The 25093-nt window shown below is 40.4% G+C and overlaps 1 protein-coding gene across 2 annotated transcripts in view; it reads right to left on the reverse strand.

Moving 5' to 3' along the window:
- Positions 1-21518, reverse strand: part of snap25a (synaptosome associated protein 25a) — a 41954-nt gene extending 20436 nt beyond the window's left edge. Inside the window, exon 1 of one of the 2 annotated variants that reach the window (XM_081602767.1) lies at positions 21293-21518. The gene's annotated coding sequence lies outside the window, so the exon portion shown is untranslated. The remainder of the gene's footprint in view (positions 1-21292) is intronic. The other variant, XM_081602766.1, reaches the window with a different exon arrangement.
- Between the last annotated feature and the right edge of the window lie 3575 nt (positions 21519-25093).

Genomic DNA, 25093 nt, shown 5'->3' on the forward strand with positions numbered 1-25093 from the left:
CTGTATAATTTGGAACAGAAGGTTTGGGCCTGCTGGACGAGTCTCATTGTTGTGACGCAGCGAGCGGTCTGCTTGATATATTGCATCAGAGCTCCAGGTGCGCTCTGTCGCATCACAACAAGCATCTGCTGCTTCTATTCATCGCATCACAAAGTCTGGCTGTGGTCACACGGCCTTCCTCCACACACCCACATCAGAAGGTTTCTGAGAAGGAGACAAGGAATCGCTTCTACCTTCAGTGTCACATTTATCCCTCACAAGTCAGCTGAAAAAAACTAACAAATCAGTTTGAGGGAATAAAAACACACAAAGCTAGATGCAGAAGTGTGCACACTCCTTAATTAATACTTTGTTGAAGAGGTTTTTGGTTACGTCTTGTACCTGTGGACATTTCTTGTCCACATTGTTAGATGATGATGGTGAAGCCATTCTCGTCTTGGCTCCCATGAAGGTTGATTGAAAGTTGCTTCAAAAAGGTATTAGTTTAACTATGTGAGTTTATCCAACAGTGTTATTGCAACTTCTTAAAATCTTTTTCTTTTAAAGGGGCACTATTATGTGTTTTCCATGCACATGGTACCATTTTACAACCCAATCAAGTAATTATGCTACTTGTTTAGTTGTTGCAAAAATGCTATATATTAAATATAACTTAAACAAAATTTGACTTCATAATTTAATGCCTTAAAATTGGGCCTCTGTCTCTTTAAGAAGCTCCTGCTCTTTCTGAAGCTCTCTTTCAGGAAGCCATCACAACATGGCTCCTCTTTTAACCCTTCATTAACGTTTTTACCAGGTTTCACTAAGCAGGAGCTCCTCTAATGAGATCAGCAGATTATCAGTTCTACCAGGTGTTTGCTAATTGCTGCTGGCTAGTCTGAAGGAGCTGAGTGGGGGAGTCACAAGGAGGGGGAGCTCGGAAACTGCAGCTCAGAGGAGGAGCTTCGTCCTCGAAGGCAGAGCTAGGTCCACCCAGACATTTTGCACAGCTGAATGGTTGTCATGGGAGACTTAGGATTTCTCAAACATCCAAGAGAGAATCAAAGCAACACTTACAAGATTTCAAGCTCAAAAAATGTACATTTTACATAGTACTTCCCTGCTAATCTCTTCTTTTAACAGTTTTGTTTGTAACTTGAATAATACAGGCTATATGGCAGATTAAACGTGGATTAATGGTACAGAATATTTCTGCCCACTAAAATCTGGCATTTTAATATGTATGTGTAGAATTCAATGTGACTGTAGCTGATGTAGTGAAAGGAGCCCATCTGCCTCCATGCATGTGGACAGACGCTACGCTGAATCCACAGCTGCATCATAATGATTAGGCCTCTGCATTCATTCAGAAGACGGTTTATTTAAATGAAGCTTTTGCACGTTGAGCCGGAAACCATTGTATTTACGCAACATGCCCGTTCCAGTTCTCCCCGCTCCTCTTCTTCCCATGTTCCCCCCCAACACACACACACACATGCACACCCCCACACTCCCGCATACGCACACACACGCACACACACGCACACACACGCACACACAAACTCTCTCTCTCGGCTCCTCGCCTCGTAACCAGCACGGCACGTAAACCCCGAAGTGGTCAGCGCAGTGCAGAGCTTCATGCCTGGATCAAAAACACTGAAGGAAGACGGAGCGTCATCGCCTACCCGTGTTGTTACATAACTCAAGTAGAGGCAATTAAATTTTCACAGGCTGCAATGACCTTTTACTTTACTTCCCCAATCAAAAGCTGAGCGTTTTGCATCTTGGCTGCCCTCCACACTGCCAGTGTCAGGCTTCCTCATGAAACACAGAGAGAACAGTGAACAAAAGCAGCATGTTCTCGCCTGGTAAAGCACTGGCTGTCGCAATACCTTCTAAATCAGAACCAACGTGAAGCAAACACTGTTTCTGTCAATTCCACTGGCTTCAGAGAGACATCGCTGTCCAGATCAAACTGTTGACCTGTGAGTTGTTAGGACGGCTGCACCATCATCCAGGAAACACCTCCACTACAGAGAACAGACATTTGTCCTGAGCTCGCCATCCGATTTAGATTCTGGTGAGACTGTCTGAGTTACATTTCAGTTTTAATTCCAGTTATCGACAGTTCACTGAGCAAGAATCCTCATCTTGTTTTGAGATCCGGCGATGGCTTAAGATTTAGAACAGGCAGAAATGTCCTAACCTCTAACTTTTTTGGTGTATTACTGCCAACATAACTTTAATAATTCCGATGTAATTCTGATAGAGCAACACATTTAGACGAACAAGGAAAGCATGCAGTATACTGCTCTCGGTTGTGTTTTACTTTATAAATTCACATTTTGCTTGAAGTCTTTTGGGGAATCAACTGAATATTTGCCTCTTATTCTTTGTAGCAAATCAGTCAGATTGGATGGAGATCATCTGTGAACACCAGAGTCTTTTCACAGATTAGATTTAGGTCTAGACTTTGACTAGGCCATTTTAACACATGAATGATCTAAACCATTCCATTGAAGCACCAGCTGTAAGTTTAGGGTCGTTGTTCACCTAGAAAATGAGTATAATGGACTGCTTTCACTGGAACTAAGGTGCAGGTCGAAACGCCTGAAAACAAGCCGCAACCGATGGAATACCATCACATCCACTTTGCAGTGGCACTACCAACAATTCATTGTGGAAGTTTTAGTAAGAAAATTCTTGATTTGATTTATTGCCCAAGTTGCATTCTGTCCCTGCTATGAAACCACACTGGAGTTCCACTAAGTTCCTGAGGAAAACCAACTACTTCACATTTTTGTCAGAAGTCTTCTTGCCAAGCTGATTGATTTTATGTACTTGTGGGAAAGGAAATGATTGGAGCACCTGAATATAAAGCTAATCACGAATGTTTTTATTTAAATCCAGTTCTGCCATCTTCTCAATCTACAGAGAGAATGCTGCAGCATCCGTCTTCACAGATATGTACATACAGATACGCAGATACTTTGTGACAATGTTTCCATGAGACTGTTTTTTTCTTTCCAGCAATAATCTGACATATTTGTGGCCCATCTTCCATTTGTTCCATTCACAAACCCACATTTTTTTAAGATTTACAACCCATCCAATGCACCGTGTCTGCTGGCTCTGAGTTGCCACAGACCCATGTGCCCTTTGCTCCTGACGTTTTATAACCCTGTCACCGGCTGTTACACTCCCGCTGACGTTTATGGTGGCTAACGGTAAGCAGTGTGACCTCTTCACCTGAAGTAAACAGGATGACAGCGAAGCAACAGGGAATGGAAAAAAAGAAGGAATCACACTGCCGGTTATAAAATCTTAAATACAGGCTGTTGATTGGAGCTCTGAATACACAAACCCAACGCTGTTGTGTGTGCGTGCAAACAGGCGTGTACTCTCTCGCTTTAGTGCATCCATTTTGTTCCGAGGTTGGGGGCAGAGTGAGGTTTGCTGATTTCTTTTATGGCTTAAAAAAGGTGCCATAGCTACAGGTTGCTACACGTCACTGAACTTTTATTACTGCTGCCTAGAAGACACGTTCATCTCAGCACATTAGAATACATCTGAAAAAGTCATTTATTTCAGAAATTCAATTAAAAAAAATGAAACTATATTATAGCTTCTTTATGGAGTCTGTGACATTTTTCAAGCATTTTTTTCATATTAAGTTTGATAATTCAGTTTCAGTCTCTTAGAAAATTTTCATTACAGCCGACCGTTAAAAGGGCAGTATTATGAATTTTCCAGGAATATGAATCCATTTTATAGCACTATGTTACATTCAGCTGATATAAAATGTTGGATATATCAAACATAACTTAAAAGAAATTTAACTTTGAAATCTGACGCCTTGAAATCGGGTGTCCGTCTCTTTAAGAAGCTCCTACTCTATCCGACACTCCACCTTCAGCACGTTTTCACAACATTACTTCTCCATGATGCTGTTTACAACTGTTGGACTGAGAAGTAGTTTGTCTGATGAGCTCAGCAGACTTTTAATTGTGTTTGTGAATTGCTGCTGCTGCTAATCTAAAGGGGCCCAATGGAGACAGCGCGGGGACTGCAGCTCTGAGACGGAGCTTTGGATAAGTAGGGGAGCTTTGTGAGGGCAACCATTTAGGGACCCTGAATGGTTGCCATGGAGATTCAAGGATTCTTCAAATATGCATAAAAGAATCAAAGCAACATTTCGGGTATGTTTTTGATGAGGAAATAACATTATAACCTGATCTAAAGCTAAAGAATTTTACATTTACAAAATTCCGCCCCTTTAAGTATAAAAAAGTGACCCTACTGAAAGTACAATATGTTGACGTACTATAAAGAACCTGTACTCAGTGGAGACTCCTGCACCAAATTACAAACGTGAGGTTTAGCTCACGTTTGTGAGTCCTGCTGAAAAATGAAACCAGAATCACCATAAAGCTTGTGATCAGCAGGAAAAATAAAACTTGATAAACCACAGTGAAACCAACACCTGATATGGCATCATAAATCATTATTCATGTGGAAACTTTACACCGGACTTCAAACAACATGGACTCCTAAAATAAATGCAAAATTGTCTTTGATCTGAACTGATGTCACCTCTGGTTCAGAAGTGACTAAATATGAGCAACAATTCATCAATCTTGACAAAACACTTAAATGGATGCTGCTCTGTAGACCTCCACGTTGCTGTTATTGCTAATGCTTGTGAGATTTTCTCCTTCCACTCAACTTCCCAAATAATAATAATAATAATAATAAAATAATACAGCGCTCTGTGAACAGACAGCTTCTTAGAGAATATCAAGTCACCCGTCTTCTCCATGACTGTGTAGGTCACCGGTGTCAAACCCGAGACCCGGGGGCCAAATCTGGTCCACCGCAGCTTTTTATGTGTGCAAATACTGCAAACTTTATTGCAAATATTTCTGAATTAGCCACAGAATCAGTGATTTTGATTTCAACAATAGCAAAATCTTGCAGGGACTGATCAACGTGAAAAGATATTCAGTATTATTTAATTTTAGGAAGTACTCAATGATTGCAGATGCAGCTATAATTAATTGCTTTTATCAACACATTCTGACACAAGAAAATTCATGATCTTGATGTGACCGAAAGTGAAAATGCTACATGGGCCATATCACAGCACAGCATTTCTGCTACAAAAAAATCATTCCCATTATTAATCTTATGAAATACTGCAATTTTCAAAGAAAGAGGATTTTGTGTTTTCAGAAACTGTAAGAAAAAATCATCAAAATGATCATGTTTCAATTTAAATGACTGAAATAAATTCAAGTTCATTTCATTTTCTTTTATTTCATTCACTGTAGATATTTTTTGCTTAATGAAATCCTAGATGAAAAAATGACAACAGCTCTGCCTCATCTCTCAGTCATCACCATGTTTACTCTAATCTTAAATCTCTGACTGTTTTTTTCAGCATTTAATTGGACAGAATTAAAGTGTGGAGCGTTTAACCTCACACTGTATCACCGGGTATTTTCCAGATTCTCCATCTCAACAACCAAAACAATTCATGATGTATTACATGATGCATTTAATTGCAGAAATCAGGGTTTGCTTTGTAATATAATTCATTCTGTTTGCCTTGGTTTTACTGCAGAGCCTTGTTGTTGCTTGTCAAAGACACACAATGGTTCTCTGTCCGGTGAGTCGGTTGTTCCATGTTGTTTGACATCCAGTGTTGGTTTCACATTTTCATGTTTGTCTGTTACTTTTTGAATGACACATGTAATTATGAAAGTGAAATACAGAAAATTTCCTACAAATAGTGAGAAGCACCACTCCTTCACAAACTCCTGGTGAAATTGCCACCACATTACCAGACGTTTGTTGGAGTTACCACGGTAACCCGTTACTTGGTACGGCTCATGACACCAATTCAATAAGGTCAGAGCGAAAAAAAACATTAAAGTGAAGTATATCAAGTGAATATACTTGATATATAATTTATTTTTTAAAATAAATTAATTTATTTTTTAAAATAAATTATAAAGTGCCAAATGTTTCCATCTGGTTAAAGGAGCGAAATATCTTTAGAGGTCAAAGTGAAACTTTTAGGGGGAATGGCACCTCTGAATCTAAATTCATCAACTTCACATTAAATTAACAACTGGATGATTGAACAAGAGCACAATGAACCCCAAACACACAGTAATTAGTGTTAGATTGGATAATACCGGTTAGTTTTAGGAAACCAGACAAGTTAAATGAGTTGTACCGTGATATAAAGGGTGGCTAAAGGTGGGATCTTTCTGTCTTCTCTGCTAAACAAATCTTTGATACTAACACTTTAAAACTGGTTTGTGGTGGCGAAGAATGAGCCGAGTCAAAAATGCACAAGTGTGCATTCCCACCAAAAGCGTTTAGTTTGCTTTAATCCAACTTTGGTTCCTTTGCCTAGAAAGCCCGGCTTGTTTTGGGAGGTGTGAATGCAAAATCTAACTCTGATGCAGACAAAAACAGCAAACAGGGTGGTGCGCCTAAAAACCTCGGTCTTGATTCGGTTGAAGTGAACTGGTGCTATTCAAATGCGTTTGTCAATGTGGACCACTCCAAAAGCAGGAAGAGAACAATAGCAAAAGGCATTCTGGGTGAATACAACCCAAAACAAAACAAAGCTACCACTGGCTGGAGAAATGGCTTTTACCAACAACAAAAGAGAAATCCTACAACCACTAAAGTCTGACGCCACTCCATTTGTGTTTACATTTCATGAAGAAGAAAGTTGCATTCAGTGTCTTCGTTAGAGGTTTTTATGTTATTTCCTTCAGTGGTTCTTGGTCCAGCTCCACCACAGGTGTGGAGGTGAACAGGGTTTTCAAACGGTTTGGTTAGTTTGAGACACTGCAGTGTGAAGACTAATCAAAATGGAAAAAATATTACAACGTGGTTCCCAATCAAAGTGAGTCTACTGGATGATCAGGTGAGAAAACACCCCAACTCCTTATTTAGGATTTACATCCCTTAAGAGTACAGAATCCTGTATACAGACCCCTGAAATGAACCTCTCCATTTGGATGGTTTTCTTCTCCTTTAAATGGAAAGCAGTCACTTGAGGCAGTCTGGTCGCCCCGTCTACTGGACGGAGAATCAGAACTCACTGGTAAGGCAAGGCAAGGCAAGGCAAGGCAAGGCAAGGCAAGGCAAGGCAAGGCAAGGCAAGGCAAGGTAATTTTATTTACAGTATATGGCACATTTTCAGTAACAAGGCAATTCAAAGTGCTTTACATGAGTTAAAAGGAAATGCAAACAAAATAACAAACCAAAGGAAAGAAAAGAGGAAAGAAAACAAATCTAATGTTGTTCTAAAGTATGTAAACTAGGTGCTCCTGTTCAGGGTTGCTAAGTATCTAATACCATTTCTAAATAGTGAGTACTCTACAGTTTCTGATAAAATAAGCTAAAGAGTGACTGATCTAATTCCTTTTCTGGGTTAAAGTGAGTACTCCACAATTCTACGTTTGTTCTAAATGCTTTTCTGGGTTAAAAGTAATATAAACAAAGCAGTGACTGTTCCTGTTAAGTATTTCTGGATTCCAAGTTTGTAGTTATTCTAATTCTAATTCTGATTCCATTTCTGGGTTGTATAATGTTGATCTAAATAGTGCGTACTCCACAATTTCTGATATTACTAATAAACTAAAGTAATCCTTTTCTGGTCACTGTTTCTAAAATAAAAAAGAGGAACGGACACATTAGGGCAGGTGGCAACATTCAGACAAAACAAAGGGGCAAAACAAAGACACGAGTGAAGGCAGTGACGTCAGAGGGCCACGAAGCCAGGTGGCTGTGGTCCCTGGTAAAGTCTGATAGAGGTGTTTTATTATCAAGGAATGATGTCCTTAGGAACGCTCAGCTCCACAGCTCCATGGAAACAGGAGGGGGTGAGAAGGGAAGAGCATTGTGTTTACAAATCTTCAAGGAGATTACAGATATGCAGCCCTTCCAAGGCCACATGGGGAAAGCCAATTCATAAACAGAATGTCTTAGGTCGGTAAGATTATAAATTTCAATCTTCCCTACAGTTTCTCCGATACATCTCAGTTCCCAATCATCCAAATTAGTTTGGTTGTTCCACTGAACTGAAACTAGCAACTTCTCCAAGATCGATTCTACCCAGTTAGTGAGTTTCAGAGTCCTCGTCTCTGTCCACACCAACAGTCTGAGTGTTCGCTAGTTCGGCCAAGTCAGTCACAAATTTGTCGATAAGCCAGGAATCCACAAGCTCCAAACAGCAGAAATCCTGTTATCATGAATAAATCCAGGGTGAATCCCGCCGGGTGTGTCCCTGCAGGACAAGAGGGCTCTCCTGTGCCCAGACTTCTCGTCAAAAATTTGATCAATTGCATTGAGAGATCGGTTGACCAGATCCATAATTTGTAGATTTGGATGAGCAGAGGGAAAAAGCGTCCGCCTTCATCGAGAGCAAGAGAGTAAAACTATTCTGGCCAGAGAATCTTTTGGCAGAATGAACTAGAGGGCTTCCCTTCTGAACTTGTTACCTCCAACATCTATCTAGAGGTTGCCAACAGATGAAAGGACATTAAAGTCTCCCAGTGGGGTGGCACTTCTATTCCAGGAAGCAAAGCAACCTCAGTTTGAGAGACCAAGTGTCTGAAGCTGAAGGTCCCTGCAGTGACATCCCAGTGTCCTGCTCTAAAAATGTTGTGCATTATTGACCAAGAGAAGTCCAGAAGCCATCGTTTATTCATCTGTTCCCACCATTAGCACCCACATGGCACAGACACACGGGTAAGTGGAGAAAAATTGGAGGAATAAAGCTGGATAGGTTGTCAGCTTTGGTTTGTAACAGTTTCTACCTGGTAGAGGTCTTATTGTAATGGTGACACAACACTGCAGGGGTCCAGTTAAGCTACAGCACACTTACATTTAATTGCAAAACGCACGATTTCACTGTGCTATCAGAAAACAGACCCTTTATGTTTTGGAACGTGGGAAGCGTTCCATCTGTGACTTGATTAAAGCTTTAAACCTGAATAAGAGAGGCAGTGTGAGATTTATCAAAAATGTGTCACCAAAGTTAAACCTGACCTGCTTGTTGTTTCTAGAAATGGAGGGTCAGCTTAGTTTTGTACTCAGTGACTTGCATCATTTCCACCTTGTTGTTCTTCATAGTGTTTGAGAAGTCGGTCACTAGAAATCAGAAACAAGTCATGACCTCATACCTAGCGTAACTCTGCTGCAGTCGCAGATACAAAAACAAGTTTTCCTTTTGCTCACTGAGGGAGCTAACTGTTAGCAATGCAAAATTATTACAATCTATTCATCTGTATATTGTTCATTGAACCGCTGAAGTGACCTGTTTACAGACAAGGTTACCAACTACTGCATTCTTAGATAATTTAATGAACAGTTTATCACTGCAGCTGTTACTACTGTTGTTATGTGAGGCAGCCATGTTTGATATCAGGGTTGCAGAAACCTCTGGCATCAACTTTCAATGTTTTTAAAGTCACTAACTTTAGCTGTAATGTTTTAATAAAGAACTCAAACAAAAGCCAAACAAAAATGTCAAACGTTAGCATGCTAGCAGCACCAAAAGCTACTACAGTCTGAGTCTGTGCCAGTTACAAAGTATCAGACTGTAGTGATGCTAACCTAAAGTGTCAAAGGGAGGCATGTGTTTGGTTCTTTGACGGCTCTGACGAAACTGTGTTGCTACAGAGCAGTGAAAAAGTTTCTGCCCTCTTCTGATTTTTCAATGTTTCAGATCGGCAAACAAATAAAAATTATCTCAGCAAATAGACAGACTTGAAATCATGACTCGGTCAAATTTCCTCAATGACAACCAGGACTGATTGTCAGACCTGTAGAATGAAAAAAAATCACTAAAGTAGATCCTATCTGACAACATGAAGAAGGCAAGATAAAAAAAAATCCGCTTTACGTACCAATCTAAAGGAACTGCAGAACAGATAGGAAATGAAGTATTTGATGTCAAGCAGTCTGGAAAGAGCTATAAGTCATTTCTAAGGTTTTAGGATTCTAGAGACCCACATTACCCACAAATAAAGAACACGGAACAATGGTGAACCTTTTCTGGAGTTGCCAGTCTACCAACATACCAACAAGAGCGACTTGACAACAAATGACGTGAAGGATGTGATTCTTTTGACCGGCTCTTTACTCTGAACGATAGGACTCGAGTCTCAGTGAGAGCCGTTCTCTGTTTTTTATTTCTTGCTCGTAATGCTTTGCACACAAATAGCTGTCAAATAGCTACTTATTTAATTTAAAATTATATTTATTACATAGGAGAAGCACCGCATTCAAGAAGGAAACAAAAGAAAGTCCATAGGAGAGTACCAAGCCGAAACTCAAGCACAAAAAAATGTCTACTTGGAATTGGATGTGCGGTATCACACACCTCTAGTAGCGTGGCCTATTCAAAATCTAGACTAAATCTAGGGAGATGCTGGTGGATGATGTTAAACAGGTCCTTCATAATAAAAAACTCCCTAATATGTATGAATTAATACAATTCTGTAAAGGAGAGTGGCTCCAAAGAAGTTGTTAAATGTTTCATTTGTTGTAGAGTAAATTACCAAGTAAAGGCAAGTTCAGATTTTGCCTTTAGGTAAAACAGAATGTTCTGAGTTGATCCACCACACCTGTTTGGTTCTCCAACAACAGCTTTATCAATCACATTACAAAACCATCACTCTGAGGATGATTTATAACATCATAACCAACATGTTATTATGGGTTTCTCAGATCATTCAGAAAACTATAACCACTGGGTAGATGAAGATGTCTGTGTGGAGAAACAGGGGCCTTCAGAAGGAATCTGCGTCACAACGCGCTACCAGGCATGTTATACAACACCAATGCAAATTCTACAGGGCATATTCTATCCTTGCCAACAGTGGTTTATGATGGAGTGTTGGAAAACAGCAGACTTATAGGATACTCTGAGCTATCAACGAGCTACTGAAGCTAAAGGTTCAACTACTAACGCCTGATGTTTGGGTGGTACATAAAATACCCAAAATGTCGTCAGAGTCTTTAGTCATCGAGCAAGAACAGAAAACAGAATTGTTTTATTGCCTGTAATGTTTCAGCTTCGTTTTCTAACAGTGAACAGACAGCCTGAGGGTGTGGACGAGGCTTTTGATTCAGAACTAACCACCGTCTATTCCTGTCCGTAGGTGCAGAGGAGAGAAGGCGGTAGCAGAAGAAAAGCAGTGGCGCAGATTGGGGGTCTTTATTTTTAGAATCAAAGGCAAATAAAAAGAAGACAGAAAGTACAAAGGAAAATGCTGTGATTAAAAAAAAGGGACTAAAATAAGAACAAAGCTTTGTGAGCACACCCTGCCAAAGACATTTATTTGTATTCGGTTCCCTCTTCGTTCTGGAGCCCGCACAGTCACATTCATAACCATGTGGCCGCTGCCGATGAAACTTCAGCGGATAGAGGGCCTGGGGGAGACGACGGCTGACGAGCCGGATATGACAGGGAGGGGGCGCTCACGACTGTATGCTGTATGGCTAAAAGGAAAAAAAAAAGGAGGAGGGATGGTTCTGTGCTGCAGGTTACTGCAGATAAACATATAACTGGTAATCACTCAAGCATCTTCTGCACAAACCCACCGCAGCCTGAACGGAGAGCCACTTCTGCTTTATGAGCGTATAAACGCAGCAGATGTGGGTTTTATTTTCTGCGAAGCTGATGGAATCCCGGGGCAGGAAGCGATCGGAGTGGCAGCGGCGCACGACGTTCCTCGTGAATTTCTGAGATGCTGCAGTGTTCCGTCAAGATGTTATCCTCTAATCCAGCTGTGACCAGCTCTTCTAGTCACAGCCTTGTACGGACTTGGGATCTATGACGCAGGATATAATGCTGCAGTCCCATTCTGGACATTACCAAAAGAATTCCCAGGTTTCATTCTATCAAGTTTGGAAAACAAGACTGATCTGATGGCTTAAAAACCCTGAAAGGAGCAGGATGTGTTTTCCAGGCACATAAACCTTTTTAAAGCATAATCAAGTAACTATGTTACCTTCAGTTGCTCTAAAAATGCTAATATATATCTCAAATATGACTTAAAATAAATTTGACTCTGAAATTGGGCCTCTTGTCTGTGTAAGAAACTTCTGCTCGTTCTGAAACTCCATCTTTTGGAAGTCATCACAACATGGCTCCTTTATTAACCCTTTAACAATGTTTTTAGCCCTGAGAAGTAGCTTGCATTATGGGCTTCCACCAGGTGTTTGCTAATTGCTGCTGGCTAGTCTGAAGGAGCTGAGGGGGGAAGTCAGGCTTGGAAACTGCAGCTCTGAGGAGGAGCTTCGCCCTCGAAGGTGGAGCTAGGTTCAACCAGGTGTTTTACACAGCTGAATGGTTGCTATGGAGATTAAGGGATTTCTCAAACATGCATGAAAGAATCAAGACAACACTCCAAGTATGTTTTTGATGAGGGAATAACAATATAACATGATATAAAGCTCAAAAAAGTCAATTTTATATGATTCTACTGCTTTAAAGCACTTGATGGACATTGCTGAGTCATTCAGGACTTGCATAAAAAAACATCTTAAGTATTTTAAGATATCTTGCGTTGTTAGGCTCACCATAACATTACAAGACACATATAAAGACTATAGCTGATACCTATTAAGTTTATTATGAGAAAGAAGAGTATAAATTAGTTTCTCAAATAAAATGCAATTCAAATTAAGTTCTGGATGTTGCCAAATTCACTGAACTGTCTAAAATTTGACAAATTACAGGCATATACTTATAGAGAGCAACTGGAATTTATCATTTAGCCTCAGAAGGTGGGACAGAGTGATTGTTTTGCAAGTCATTAAGTAATCCTCAAGTCAAGTTATAGTTCAAAAGCTTTCATTTTCAGTCTTAAGAAGTCATTTGACAAAATGTGAACTTCATTCACATGTGTTTAAATGTGTTTTTGTTTGCTAGAACAACCAGCAGGAGGAATTTAATTTCAAAATCTTCCGACAATATCTGGAAAGCATAGCACAACTTAACATGCCAGTGATGAAGAGGCTCACTGCTCAGGGCACCATGCCATTAGGGGGCAGCACTCAAATAAAATTGTCTGTCTGTGCACCCAAAACAAATCTCCTGTTGTTACATCGTGTGGAGAATGTCCAGTTAACAATGAAAAGGTCCCTCTGTGCTGTAGACAATTTGAACACCTTAGAACGCTAGTGATGCTAATGGTGAAACTTTATACAAATTAATACACTATTAACAACTTTTTAAATAATCCAGAGTGCATTGGATTGTCCATAACTCAAAATTCAAAACACATAAAGTGCTCAAATCTGAATTGGATTATGTCTCGTCTCATAAATACAAATGACATAGTGACATTTGTCATGGAAACGCCACTGTTTGACCACATCACAACATCGTCTTTCAGCAAACGGTGAACAGGCCGCGCGCTACGGCGTTTTGTGGGGAAAGGTACAACAAACAGGAAATGTGCTGACTGTTCACGCTTCACTGACCCAAACACACAACGCCTGGATATGATTTCAGAGTGAAAGCGGAAGGCATGGATGCGGAAGCTGGTTTCAACTTACAAGGTCCGAGGCGTGGCCGATCCTGGGGTGAAAACGATATGCTTGGAGTCACACATCCATGAGCAACTTGAGCTGTTTATGTCGCTTCCTGCGTACACACGCAGAAATGAGGAATGGCTGCCTGTTTACGGGATGTTTATTCCGTTTTCTCTCAAGCAGTTCCCCAAATCACTAACGTCTGTTTACTTTAGCTTTTCAATCTTTTTATTTTTAGAGTCTTTTCAGCACTCAAAAGTATGATATTGTATGAACAGAAGCAGGGACAGATGGCAGCACCATCAAAATAGATCTGCGTCACAGACACTAAAGTGGATTTCATAGGAAAAAATGGGAACTTTTGGGCAACATTAACTTCCTGCAGCTGCTATATTTCTTCATTGAGAAGGTAACAATGATTAGGGCTAATTTTAGACCATTTCCACTCTGTGGATACTGGACAATCAGTATTAAATTACTTATTTCCAGACAGGAACAACTTTGCTATGGTGGAGATGTCGAATATTAAGCTAAAATTAATAATGTTCTTCATGGATACATATGAGAGGAGCTCCACTGACGGCTCGAAGGCCTGCATCTGGGCAGAGGCCATTTTGTTTTTGTTTACTGTGCAGAGCGTTTCTCGGAACAAGCAGGACAGACCCGCAGGAGCTGACTGGACAGGAAAAAAGCTCAACTTTGGCAGCTCCCACCTGCAATAAAACCCAATGCTCTTCTTCTAGTTCCCTCAAAACAACCTCAGACTGCAAAGTTGGAGCTCTTCTTTTCTCTTTTGTCTTAAGAACTCAATATTTTCAGGAAAATTAGCTTTTTTAAAGTCAAACCTGAAGAATGTGAAGCACAAAGCTTTAGTGCTTAGCTTAGCTCAGAATGCTACGTCACACATACAATCTGTGAATATAACATTTATGGTACATGTGCTGTGTTACATTATGACATGATCTTTTATGGAACATTTCATTTTAAAGCAGTTTTGTTTTTAGGATAATACCCAATAAAGCAGTAAGGCAGTAAGGCAACTACTTTGTGAACAAACACATTGAACAATGTTAGCCTAGCAGTCTTAACTTGGCTAAAAAGAAAAAAACAACAACAAAACAACACACACCTGTTATTCCCCATTAAGTTCTGTTAAACAATCCATACCCAGTAAATCGATGACCAACTGAAAAGCAATAGCACGTTTGGTAAAACTAGCCACTGGTAAAGTCTAGGAATCTTTCTAGCAACTGAGTGACTGGCATCAACTTGCGTGACCACGCTAAGCAATGCTAGCATTTTTAGCTTTGCTGAAATGGCTGGTAACTGTTGTCCTCAGGCTACTTGACCCTATTGTAGGGTTGCCACCCGTCCCATAAAATACAGAATCGTCCCGTGTTTGGCTTATAAGAAATACACAGGGTAGGGTTGCCACCGATCCCGTAAAATACAGAATCCATCCATCCATCCATCCATCCATCCATCCATCCATCCATCCATCCATCCATTTTCTTTACACCTGGGGTCGGGAGGGTTGCTGGTGCCCATCTCCAGCTAACGTTCCGGGCGAGAGGCGGGGTTCACCCGGACAGGTCGCCAGTCTGTCGCAGGGCAACACACAGAATCGTCCCGTATTTGATAACTGTTGCGTCCCATATTGAACCGATATGGGACGTGGTTTATTCCGTATTTCTATAAATATCCAACAGACACGGCTATTACACACATATTAACACTAAGTGTAACAATAATGACCAAAATGAAACACATGAAATATTAAGGTCAACTAAATTGTGGTGGCGGGAGATAAAGGACCACCAAAACCCTCGGAACGCTACGGTTCGACGATGTTGTCACGATTGCCTAGAGACGGAAGCAGCCGCAGTGGGTTGCTATCAATCCGCGTCTTTTAAAATGTCCTTGGCCCGAAACTCCACCATTCTTAGAAGAACTCTGGCAGAAATACAGACGTGAATAAAGAGAAGCACATTCCAGGCTGAACAATATCTGATTCCAGGCTAAACAGGCAATTATTTAAAAAATGTGTCCATCGTGGTGCCGTGTGCTGCTGTGTCATGTGACTGATATCAGACAGAATGGATCAGGAGAGGAACTGCAGATCCGTTCACGTCTCTTTATCGGTACAGAACTTTTTATAATTGATTCAGTTTCTTATTGCCCTTTTAAAAGACTATTATGAATTGATTATTTGCTTAGGATGTTGGGTTTGGATTATAATTTGTTTAATATATAATACTATCAGCCAAAGTAATATGAATAAAGAGCAATTAAAGAACAATTCATACTAATAGATTAACAGTACATACCTAAATATTTCTTACTTTAAAACAGTTTGGTAGGACTTTGTGTATGTTTTATTTAGAACTGTTGATACATTTTATCATTTTATGAATAATTGTTCAGCGGTCATTTAAAGTATTATTTAACTTTTATTTTATTAACGTGGTTTACCAGTTTGGATAACTTGACTTCCTATCAATGAAGAAAAAACATGCTAACCAAGAATACACCAGACACAGACCTGAAGCCCAGGGGCGGTTCTAGACGGGGGCCAACAGGGGAACTGAAGAAATTATACTAAATAAATGTCTTTTTTTTATATTGAGTGGTAGATATTTTTAACCTTCACAATTTTACTTTAATAATTGCCAGTAACAAAAAATTACAATTCTGCACTTTTAGCTGCTGTATGGAGATAGGATCACATTTTCCATTTGCATCGGCTAGATCAGGATCTGCAACCTGAATCTGGAGACACAAGTGGCTCTTTGACTCAGAATATTAAATGATGAAATATATTGCTCTGGTTTTTTTTTTGCTTCATTCTGTTTTAAGTGCTCCTTACAAAAAAACACTGACTACACTGACCCTCATGGTACATTTGGTCTAGAACCAGCCTCCAAACCTAACTCCTTATTTGTATAAATATTTTGGTGATACTATTTTTAATACCAGAATGTTCACTTAACTTTTATATTTTGGGTTGTCTGAGGACACATTTTGAATATTAAATCAGGTGTTATGATCAATTACTCAGTACTTGAGTAGATTTTTACCAAATACATTTTACACCTACTTCATTAAAGCTTAAATAAATCTACTCAAGTATAAACATGTTGAAGGTTTGCTACTCTGATTGGAGTACAATTTTGTTGGGCGTCCCTTAGTTTGATTTCTGAAAGGTGGCAACCCTACCCTATTGTAATTAGTCAAAAATGATCTTTTTGTTGTAGATTTCAGAAAAAGTATGGAGACAATTGCATTAAACTATCCTGACCAACAAAAATACACAAACAGCAGCCGTGACTCATTTGCCATATAAGAATGTTTGCCTGGTGTCTGAAAAGCAAACAAGGGGAAGTTGTTAAGTAAAGGCTGAGAAAAAAATCATTTTGTGATCTGTGTAGCATCAAACTTCACTGTGATCCAAATTCAAGTCAGAAAACTAGCAAAATCGTAAGCTAGCTGGTGACTTAGCTCTGACGTATTAATAACCTGTTGAATACCACTGACTTCAATGTGGTTAGACACTGCTGAAACATGTGTACAATTAGTAGCATTCAGGTGTAAAACATAGCTTATTATTACGTCTCTCTATGCTTTCATAAGCTGAGAAGCCATATTGGATTTTAAGGTTGGAGACTGTGTCAGAACTCTATAATTATGGAACTTTTCCAGTTTGGTTTCTGAAACATCTTCCCCTTGGTAGTTTCTCACTTATGTTCAAAATTAGAGATGGGCAACAACCTATTGCCCATCTCTTATAAAACCCAATTAATATAACAATGAGTCATTCTGGAATATTAATAAACCCTAAGTGGGAAAGCTTGGAACCCCAAAAACCTGATAGTAAATTTGTATCGGTTACTTTTGATGTTCAAACTATTTTTCCGCTGCATTCTTGAAGCTATGCCTATTGACTAGTACATTTCAGTTTTCATCAAATATTTGTGGAAAACTGTTATCATATTTATTATCACCGGATAAAATACCATGTAATTTCAAGCCTTGGCACAGTCTGTGTACATCCTACTCAATAAATACATTTACACCACTTTAAAATTTAGCAAGTGTTCCTGACATGAAATCTGTTTACATTTTTTTTACATTTTTAATCTTGTAAGTGTACTGATCGATCTGCTGTATTTTTCAGCAACATTATGTATAATTGTTGCTCTTCTCTTTTGAATAAAAGCCATTTATGCTTCATGTTTTTTTTTAAACCAAATTGTTGATACCTTAAAACCACAAAATGTGCTATTTTTACACAATGTTATTTATATAATGGTTAGGTCCATATTGCCCATCATCACTCAGACTCAATACTCAATGCTTTCTGAATCTTATCCACCTTTACTCAAGATCCACGTTTAATGGACTTTGAGTGAAAGAGAAGACGATAAAGTTAAAACATCCAATTCCTGCACATGGTTGTCATGGCTCCACTGGCTGCATTCAAAGAAAGGGAAGATAAACAGAACGACCAGCAGTTAAACTGAGGTCTGAGGCTGTTGGAAACAGCTGGTGGTCCACATCTTTTGCCTGAGTAAACCTAAAAAAGGCGCTTTAGCAGAAAAAAGCAGTCGCTTATTGTTGGGAGCGCAGACAGGTACGCTCATTTATCATCTCCTGCAGGAGCCTGAACGCAGAAGCTGAACCCATTCTGGGAGGACGGATCTGGGTTGGAGGTTTTTTTTTTATGTGGATCAAAATATGATCAAATACCCTGAATATTCACGGTTCTAAACCATGAATAAACTATGATCAAATCACCCCGTATGTTACCTTTTTTTTTAAACGCATTTTCTTATGTTACCAACACAAATCTAAACGTATTGTATTTTGATTTTCTATGACAGATCAACACAAAGTGGAAGGAAAAAAATATGTAGAGTTCAAAGATTTTTACAAATAAAAATCTGAAATGTGTGGCTTGTATTTGTATTCAGTCTCCCTAAATTAGCCCAAAGTCAGACAAGGGCTAGTGGTACCTTGCATGTTTTAGCTCTTTCTCTGGTTCAGCACACCTGGATCAAATGATGGGCCTCTGCAGCTCAGCAGGTAGCTGGGCCATTTTAATCAAACACTGTAAAGAATTGACTTAAAACCTATATACAATCACAACAGAAAAAAATACTGTAAAGTGGAAAACATAAGTGCTCTACTTAATCCACAGAAACCTTTGTATGCTATCAAACAAAATGTTTATGTTGCTTAGAAACAATAAGTGAGAATAATCATTTTATTTGTTAAAACTACAAATGGTAGTAAAAAAAAATATTCTAATAACCAAACAGTTCTATTAATAATAGGAACTAAATAACAGCAGAAGACTATGATAACATCACCTTCCTAAAATAATATTTGGATATGGTTTCTCGGAAAAACAATAAAAACTCCGTCATTATCGTTTCTCAACTAAATACCCCGCACCGAACGTGAAAAAATGCTGCTAGCTAAATAGCATTTGACAACAACTCGTTGACATGCTGCCAGAATTATGGTGCGATAAATAATAAAACGTAATTTAATGTAGCTTCGTGGCAGATAATTTGCCTCAAGAAAATGCACTCGAATCATTAGAATAATAATTACAGTCATAACTAATACCGTATTTCTCCAAAACTTCCTCCCTGACCTGTCTGCTGCGTTCCTTGGCCTGCCATGTTGTTCTCGAATGTTCTGGGATCTACAGCGAACAGCTGGACTCCATTTTTATTAATTACTTTTGAAGACAGCTGGAACTCAGGTAGGGGCATGAAGGAAAGTTTCATGTTACAACACAAGCCACAATTTTCTCTTTTGTTTTATTTTTGCAAACAAAATGTTGAAAACCCATTTCTCGTTTTCCTTCCACTTCGAACAATCAGCCGCCATATTTGGTGGCGTCATTATTCGCCGGGCTCGTTTTAACCCAGACTAGGAGAACAGATGAAGGCCTGCTCCCCTTAGCCTCCAATAATGAATAAATAAATAAATAAATAAATAAATAAATAAATAAATAAATAAATAACGCAAAACACGCAATGCCCCGCATCAGTCCCACAGTCACGGCTGCTGCAGATTCACGCGGGAAGTGAAGGATGACCGGGGTGTCTCTGAGAAACAATGACCGGGTGAGTTCACCCGCAGAGAGCAGGATCTGCCTCTCCAGCTCACACCCCCCTCACTGTCACCGTGACTCCCCTGCTCTGCAGTCCAACACGGTGGGGGAGGGAGGGGGGACTGCAGAATGTGATCCTGATCATGGTCATGTTTGGCTTTTTGCATTTTTCTTTGACATGATTCAGACCAATCCGCGTCTTCCCTCAGTAAAATCGTAAGATGTCAAACTTGAAGCAGCGTCCATCGGAGTGCACGCGGCCGGTGTGCGCCATGTGGCTCATGTGAAGCAATTCCAGCTGCGCCAGAGATGCAATCTGCTGCATCATCGCATTTAAGACAGCCGAGCTTGAACGTCTCACGGCAGCAGCCATGGCAACGCGGAGAACGGCCGTCTAAACACGCGGCTGTCACTCGAGTTTAGGAGATGATCTTGATTTGATTTTAGATTACAGAATTTGTGAGATTGTGTATTTTTCTTCTTCTTGCCGCAAAAACAACAAAGCAGCCCTGGATGACGCCTGCTGCGATGCGGCGGACTGAGAGCTGGATGCGGGAATCGGCGCTCGATTTGCGCCACTTGAGTCCACAGATGGACCCTGAAGGTGGAGAGTATAGAGGAGGAATCACGCGGGTGGGTGGGTGGGTGTCATAGTGCGGGTTTCACCATGGCTCTCCCTGGAGGAAACCCCCCCACCCCCACCACCCATCACCTTAACACCCACCACCAAGATCTTTTTTTGGCGCTCTTTCCGCGCAACGATCACGTAAAAAGGTGCCACGCAATGAAAAAAGGGAGCGACGCATTTTTATACCACGATCGTGCGCCCCCCTTCCCTCCCCCCCTGACAGGCTCCACCGCAGTATTACCCCCCAACCCGCCTCCCCCCAACCCACACACACACCTCGCCTCCTGTTTGCCTCAGGGAGCTCGGTGTGTGTGTGTGTGTGTCTTTGGAGGCTGTCAGACTGATTCATGCTTCATCATTTTGCTGCGACATCAGCGAGCTTCAACAAAACATCAAAATAAATAAATAAATAAATAATAATAATAATAATAATAATAATAATAATAATAATAATAATAATAAAAGGTGGTCGGAGGCGGGTATTCGGACACACAATCTCCTCCCCCATCCCCCCGAAAAAAAAAAAAAAAAAACTCTCGCGCACCTGCAGGAAATCTGCGGCGCTGTCCGCGGTGCTGAAAAGAAAAAAACGCCCACATCCACAACATGCGCATTATTAGCGCGGCGGCGCGTTCCTGCCCAGCCAACACGCTGCGTGTTTCGGATCCGTCACCCCTTGGGCTGTGGGGGGGGGATGTGTGTGTGTGTGTGGAGGGGGGGCGGGGGGGTCACGCATCGCCTCCCCACTGTTCCTGTTCCTTTCCGCGTCAATAAGCGCATAAATCAACTAATCCGTTTACGAACCAACAAATAACGCCATTTTTTCCCCTCCTGATTAGCTCAATTTATAACAGAGAAGTTGAAGAGGGAAAAAACAAACAAACCAACAAACAAAAATATGACATCAGCCGCTTGGATCCGGTCAAAGCCTCTCGTGTTAAAGAAAGAAGGAAGGAAAGTGAATCGTTTAGTTGGAGGTGAGCTCTTACCTGCGCCTGCTGTCAGTGGCCCGCAGTCAGTATGGGACGGAGCTGAGCGTCTGTGTCGACCAGCAGCGGTACAGAAACACACACACTCTCCCCCCCTTTCTCTCTCTCTCTCTCTCTCTCTCTCTCTCTCTCTCTCTCTCTCTCTCTCTCTCTCTCTCTCTCTCTCTCTCTCTGTGACTGGGATGCTGCAAAGGCACTACACGTCCTTCTGCTTCCTCCTCGCCTCTTCTTCAATGGTGGAGGGGGTGGGGGCGCGGGGAGCAGTGCAGCTCTTGTCAAAGATGGCGGACACTTTTGACGTCAGCAGCAGCTTTTAATAGATATCTGTCAGAGAAAGAGAGAGAGAGAGAGAGAGAGAGAGAAATAGAGAATATTTACATGTTGTTAAAGTCCTGACACAAGCTTTTCATTTCACCTGAGATGCACCGATGTTGTTGTTTTTTTTTGTGTTTTTTTTTTTTTTTTTAGTGTCGCTTCTTTTTCTTTAGTGAATAAATGTTTTCATATATTCATTGATTGACAGAGATTATAAGTCCTTTGGTTTTCTGGCAGAAAAGTGTGGCATGCTCCTTTAAATAAACCTGTTTCGTAAGATGACGTATAAGGGCCATTGTAGATAGAAAATAATAATAGTAAAATAAAAATAGGAGTACATTTCTGTCAAAAAAAAAAAAAGAAATTCGGGATTAATCTAAAGAAAATCTTGGACATTTCAGAAGGTTTTTTCTTTTGAGAACATTTCTGAAATTAATCTCAAAATTTCAGTTTTCTCTCATAACTTTTCAATTTCTGAAATTTGGAAATTTCCAAGATTGTTCTAGAAAATTTAAGAGATTCATCTAAAATTTTGTAGTTTTTTGGTGGAAATTTCATAAATTTTTTCTACCTACAATAACCCCAATAAATAACTTACCTGTAGTGTTGTTTTGATTCTTTCATGCATGTTTGAGAAATTTTTAAATTTCCATGGAAACCATTTAGCTGTACAAAACACCTGGGTGGACCTAGCCCCGCCTTCAAGACGCAGCTCCTCTGAGTTTTCATACTTCTGAGTTTCGGCCTCACTGAGCCCCTCCCCCAACCCTCTACTCAGCTCCTTCAGACTAGCCAGCGGCAATTAGTAAACACCTGGTGGAACTGCACAGAGCTAATTAGGAGTTACTTCTCCGTGAAATCCTGGTAAAAATGCTGATAAAGAGTTTATAGGGTTTAGTTTTCTATTATTTTTGTGTATGTTATGTTTTATTTTCTTTTTTTCGGGACGGATTATATTTTGACTGATGCCTGTGAAGCAAACAGAACCAGAGAAGAACCGCGTTTTCTCCGCACGTCGACCCGGCAGCGTGGGAATGTTCCCCGACCCTCCAGCCGCTGCCTGGCACCGGAACAAATGAGTCTTCAATTGCTCTGAAGCGAACCTGTCTCCTAAATTAATGATAATGATAACTCTGCATGAAAAATCCATTCAGAGAGGAGAGCCAGAGGAGAGGAAAATGAGCGGAGAGGGGGAGAGAGAGAGACAGAGAGAAAGAGGGAGGGAGCCGTCGCTACGCGCAGGGCTGCGTTATCTGGGGAAAACGGTAGGTGTGTGTTCTGTAGACAGGAGTGTGTGAACACAACAAACCTGGTTGGGGTGTGTGTGGAGTTTCTGTTTGGAGAGAGGAAACAAAAACTCTGCTGAATCAGCTGAGAGAAGATTTTTTTCAAAGCTTAATAACAGAAACCATGTGGAGGAAAAAAGTCCAGAATCTATTTATCTTGTTCATAATTGATATCTTTTTGGAGGACGGATTCTGACATAATTGGCAAAAAACATTAAAATAAATAAGTTCAAAGCTTATTTGATTATGCAGTACATAAATTATTTATCAGTATTAATTTTACCTCATCTCTATTATTCCATCCATTTTCTTGCACCCTTGTCCCTCAGTGGGGTCGGGAGGGTTGCTGGTGCCTATCTCCAGCTAACGTTCCGGGCGAGAGGCGGGGTACATCCTGGACAGGTTGCCAGTCTATCGCAGGGCAACACAGAGACAAACAACCACGCACACACACACACTCACTCACACCTAGGGGCAATCTGGAGAGGCCAATTAACCTGACAGTCATGTTTTTGGACTGTGGGAGGAAACCGGAGTACCCGGAGAAAACCCACGCATGCACAGGGAGAACATGCAAACTCCATGCAGAAAGACCGGGGCTGGGAATCGAACCCAGAACCTTCTTGCTGCAAGGCAACAGCTCTACCAACTGCACCACTGTGCAGCCCTTCATCTCTATTATTTGATTTTCTAATTTATTCTTATTGTTTTGTTTTTAGTTCCCTGATTAAAAAAAAAAACATGCCATCATCTTCATGTATTTTTTTCTGTTCTTTTTCACATTAGGCCATTTCTAAATGGGATATTCCACTTATTTTCTGTCACATTTGTACTTTTTTATATTGTGAATTAATTTAAATTTTTAAAAGTTTACTGTGGGGTGTTTTTGCAGACATTGTGAAACACGGTGTTGACCCCATCATGCTGTGGGGAAGCTTTTCTTAGGGTCATCAGACTGATAGGAAGATGGTTGGATGTTATTACTGGCCTGATTAGATTCTCCAAAATACTGTAGTGTGTGGCTCCTGTTTGTGTTTTAGCAGCACAATGACATGAAACACAGCTAGAGACTGATTTAGATCACCACACATTTATGTGCTGAAATGGCCTAATCAAAGTCCAGAGGATTTGAAAATTGATATTTACACTGTGATCACATTAGCTGTGCTTCCATGCTAAATGAGCACAAAACTTTGTCAATATTCCGCTAGAATAAAAAAAAAACCAACACAATTTCACAGTGGCGGAATTTCCGTTAAATAAGAGACACAATTAAAATCAGACATTAATAAGTTTGTGAAGTCATTAAAAAACATGTCGCATCATAATCCTACAACTACTTCCTGTTTTCTTCTTCATGGTTTGAACCAGTGGCATCATCTGGTTGTTGCCGCTGCGAAAAAAGTTTCTGTCTTGGTTTTTGGGGTTAGGGTTAGGGTGACCCTATTTTGATACGGCCAAAAAAAAAAAAAAAACACCTCATCTCAGCACCAAAACTTGTATCAAAATACAAGTTTTTTTTGTCTAAATGTCAACTTGCTTAATTATATGGCCAAGCTGCTGAAGACACTGCAACCTTCTCTAACTTAGACATTTAGTGAAATCAAAACGGCAACTGAGGAAGATCTCATTTGATTTTACTTGCTATTCTATCAAAAGCAGATTTTGATAGAATGTTTGAATCAGCTGCGGTGTGTTTATTTCTGGAAACATTCCTCTGGCGCTTAGAGCCAGCGTTACTCAACGAAGGGGAAACTCTGCGGGGTTCTGCTTCACTCGCCGGTCAGTTTCTAAGTGAGCTGCTGGGTGAAAACAATAAAATGCAAAATCTCAGAATGGTGGGATGAAGGAGGTCAGAGCAGAACTGCGTCATCGATAAAACAAAGTCTTCAACAACTCCTCCTCTCGTCCCTCTGTCCAGAGCGTCGTGATTTATTCTCGTTTTTTGCGGAGATTAAACAGAACGCCCAACTTTTGGCGAGAGGTCTTTGAAGTGACTGTGCTACTTTAGAGAAAGGTGTGTGTGTGTGTGTGTGCCTGAAGAGCAGCACACACACACACACACACAACGTGGAGGGGAAGATTACAGTTGAGGCAGACAAGCTCACACACTCTGATCTCTCTCCATCCTGTGATTGACTCCCTTCTTAGACTGCTAGATGAGAGAGTGACGAAGCAAAAAAAAGAAGAAAAAAAAGAA

This window comes from Poecilia reticulata, chromosome 21 (assembly GCF_904066995.2).
Source record: "Poecilia reticulata chromosome 21, P_reticulata-male-v2, whole genome shotgun sequence".
Classification (NCBI taxonomy): Eukaryota; Metazoa; Chordata; class Actinopteri; order Cyprinodontiformes; family Poeciliidae; genus Poecilia; species Poecilia reticulata.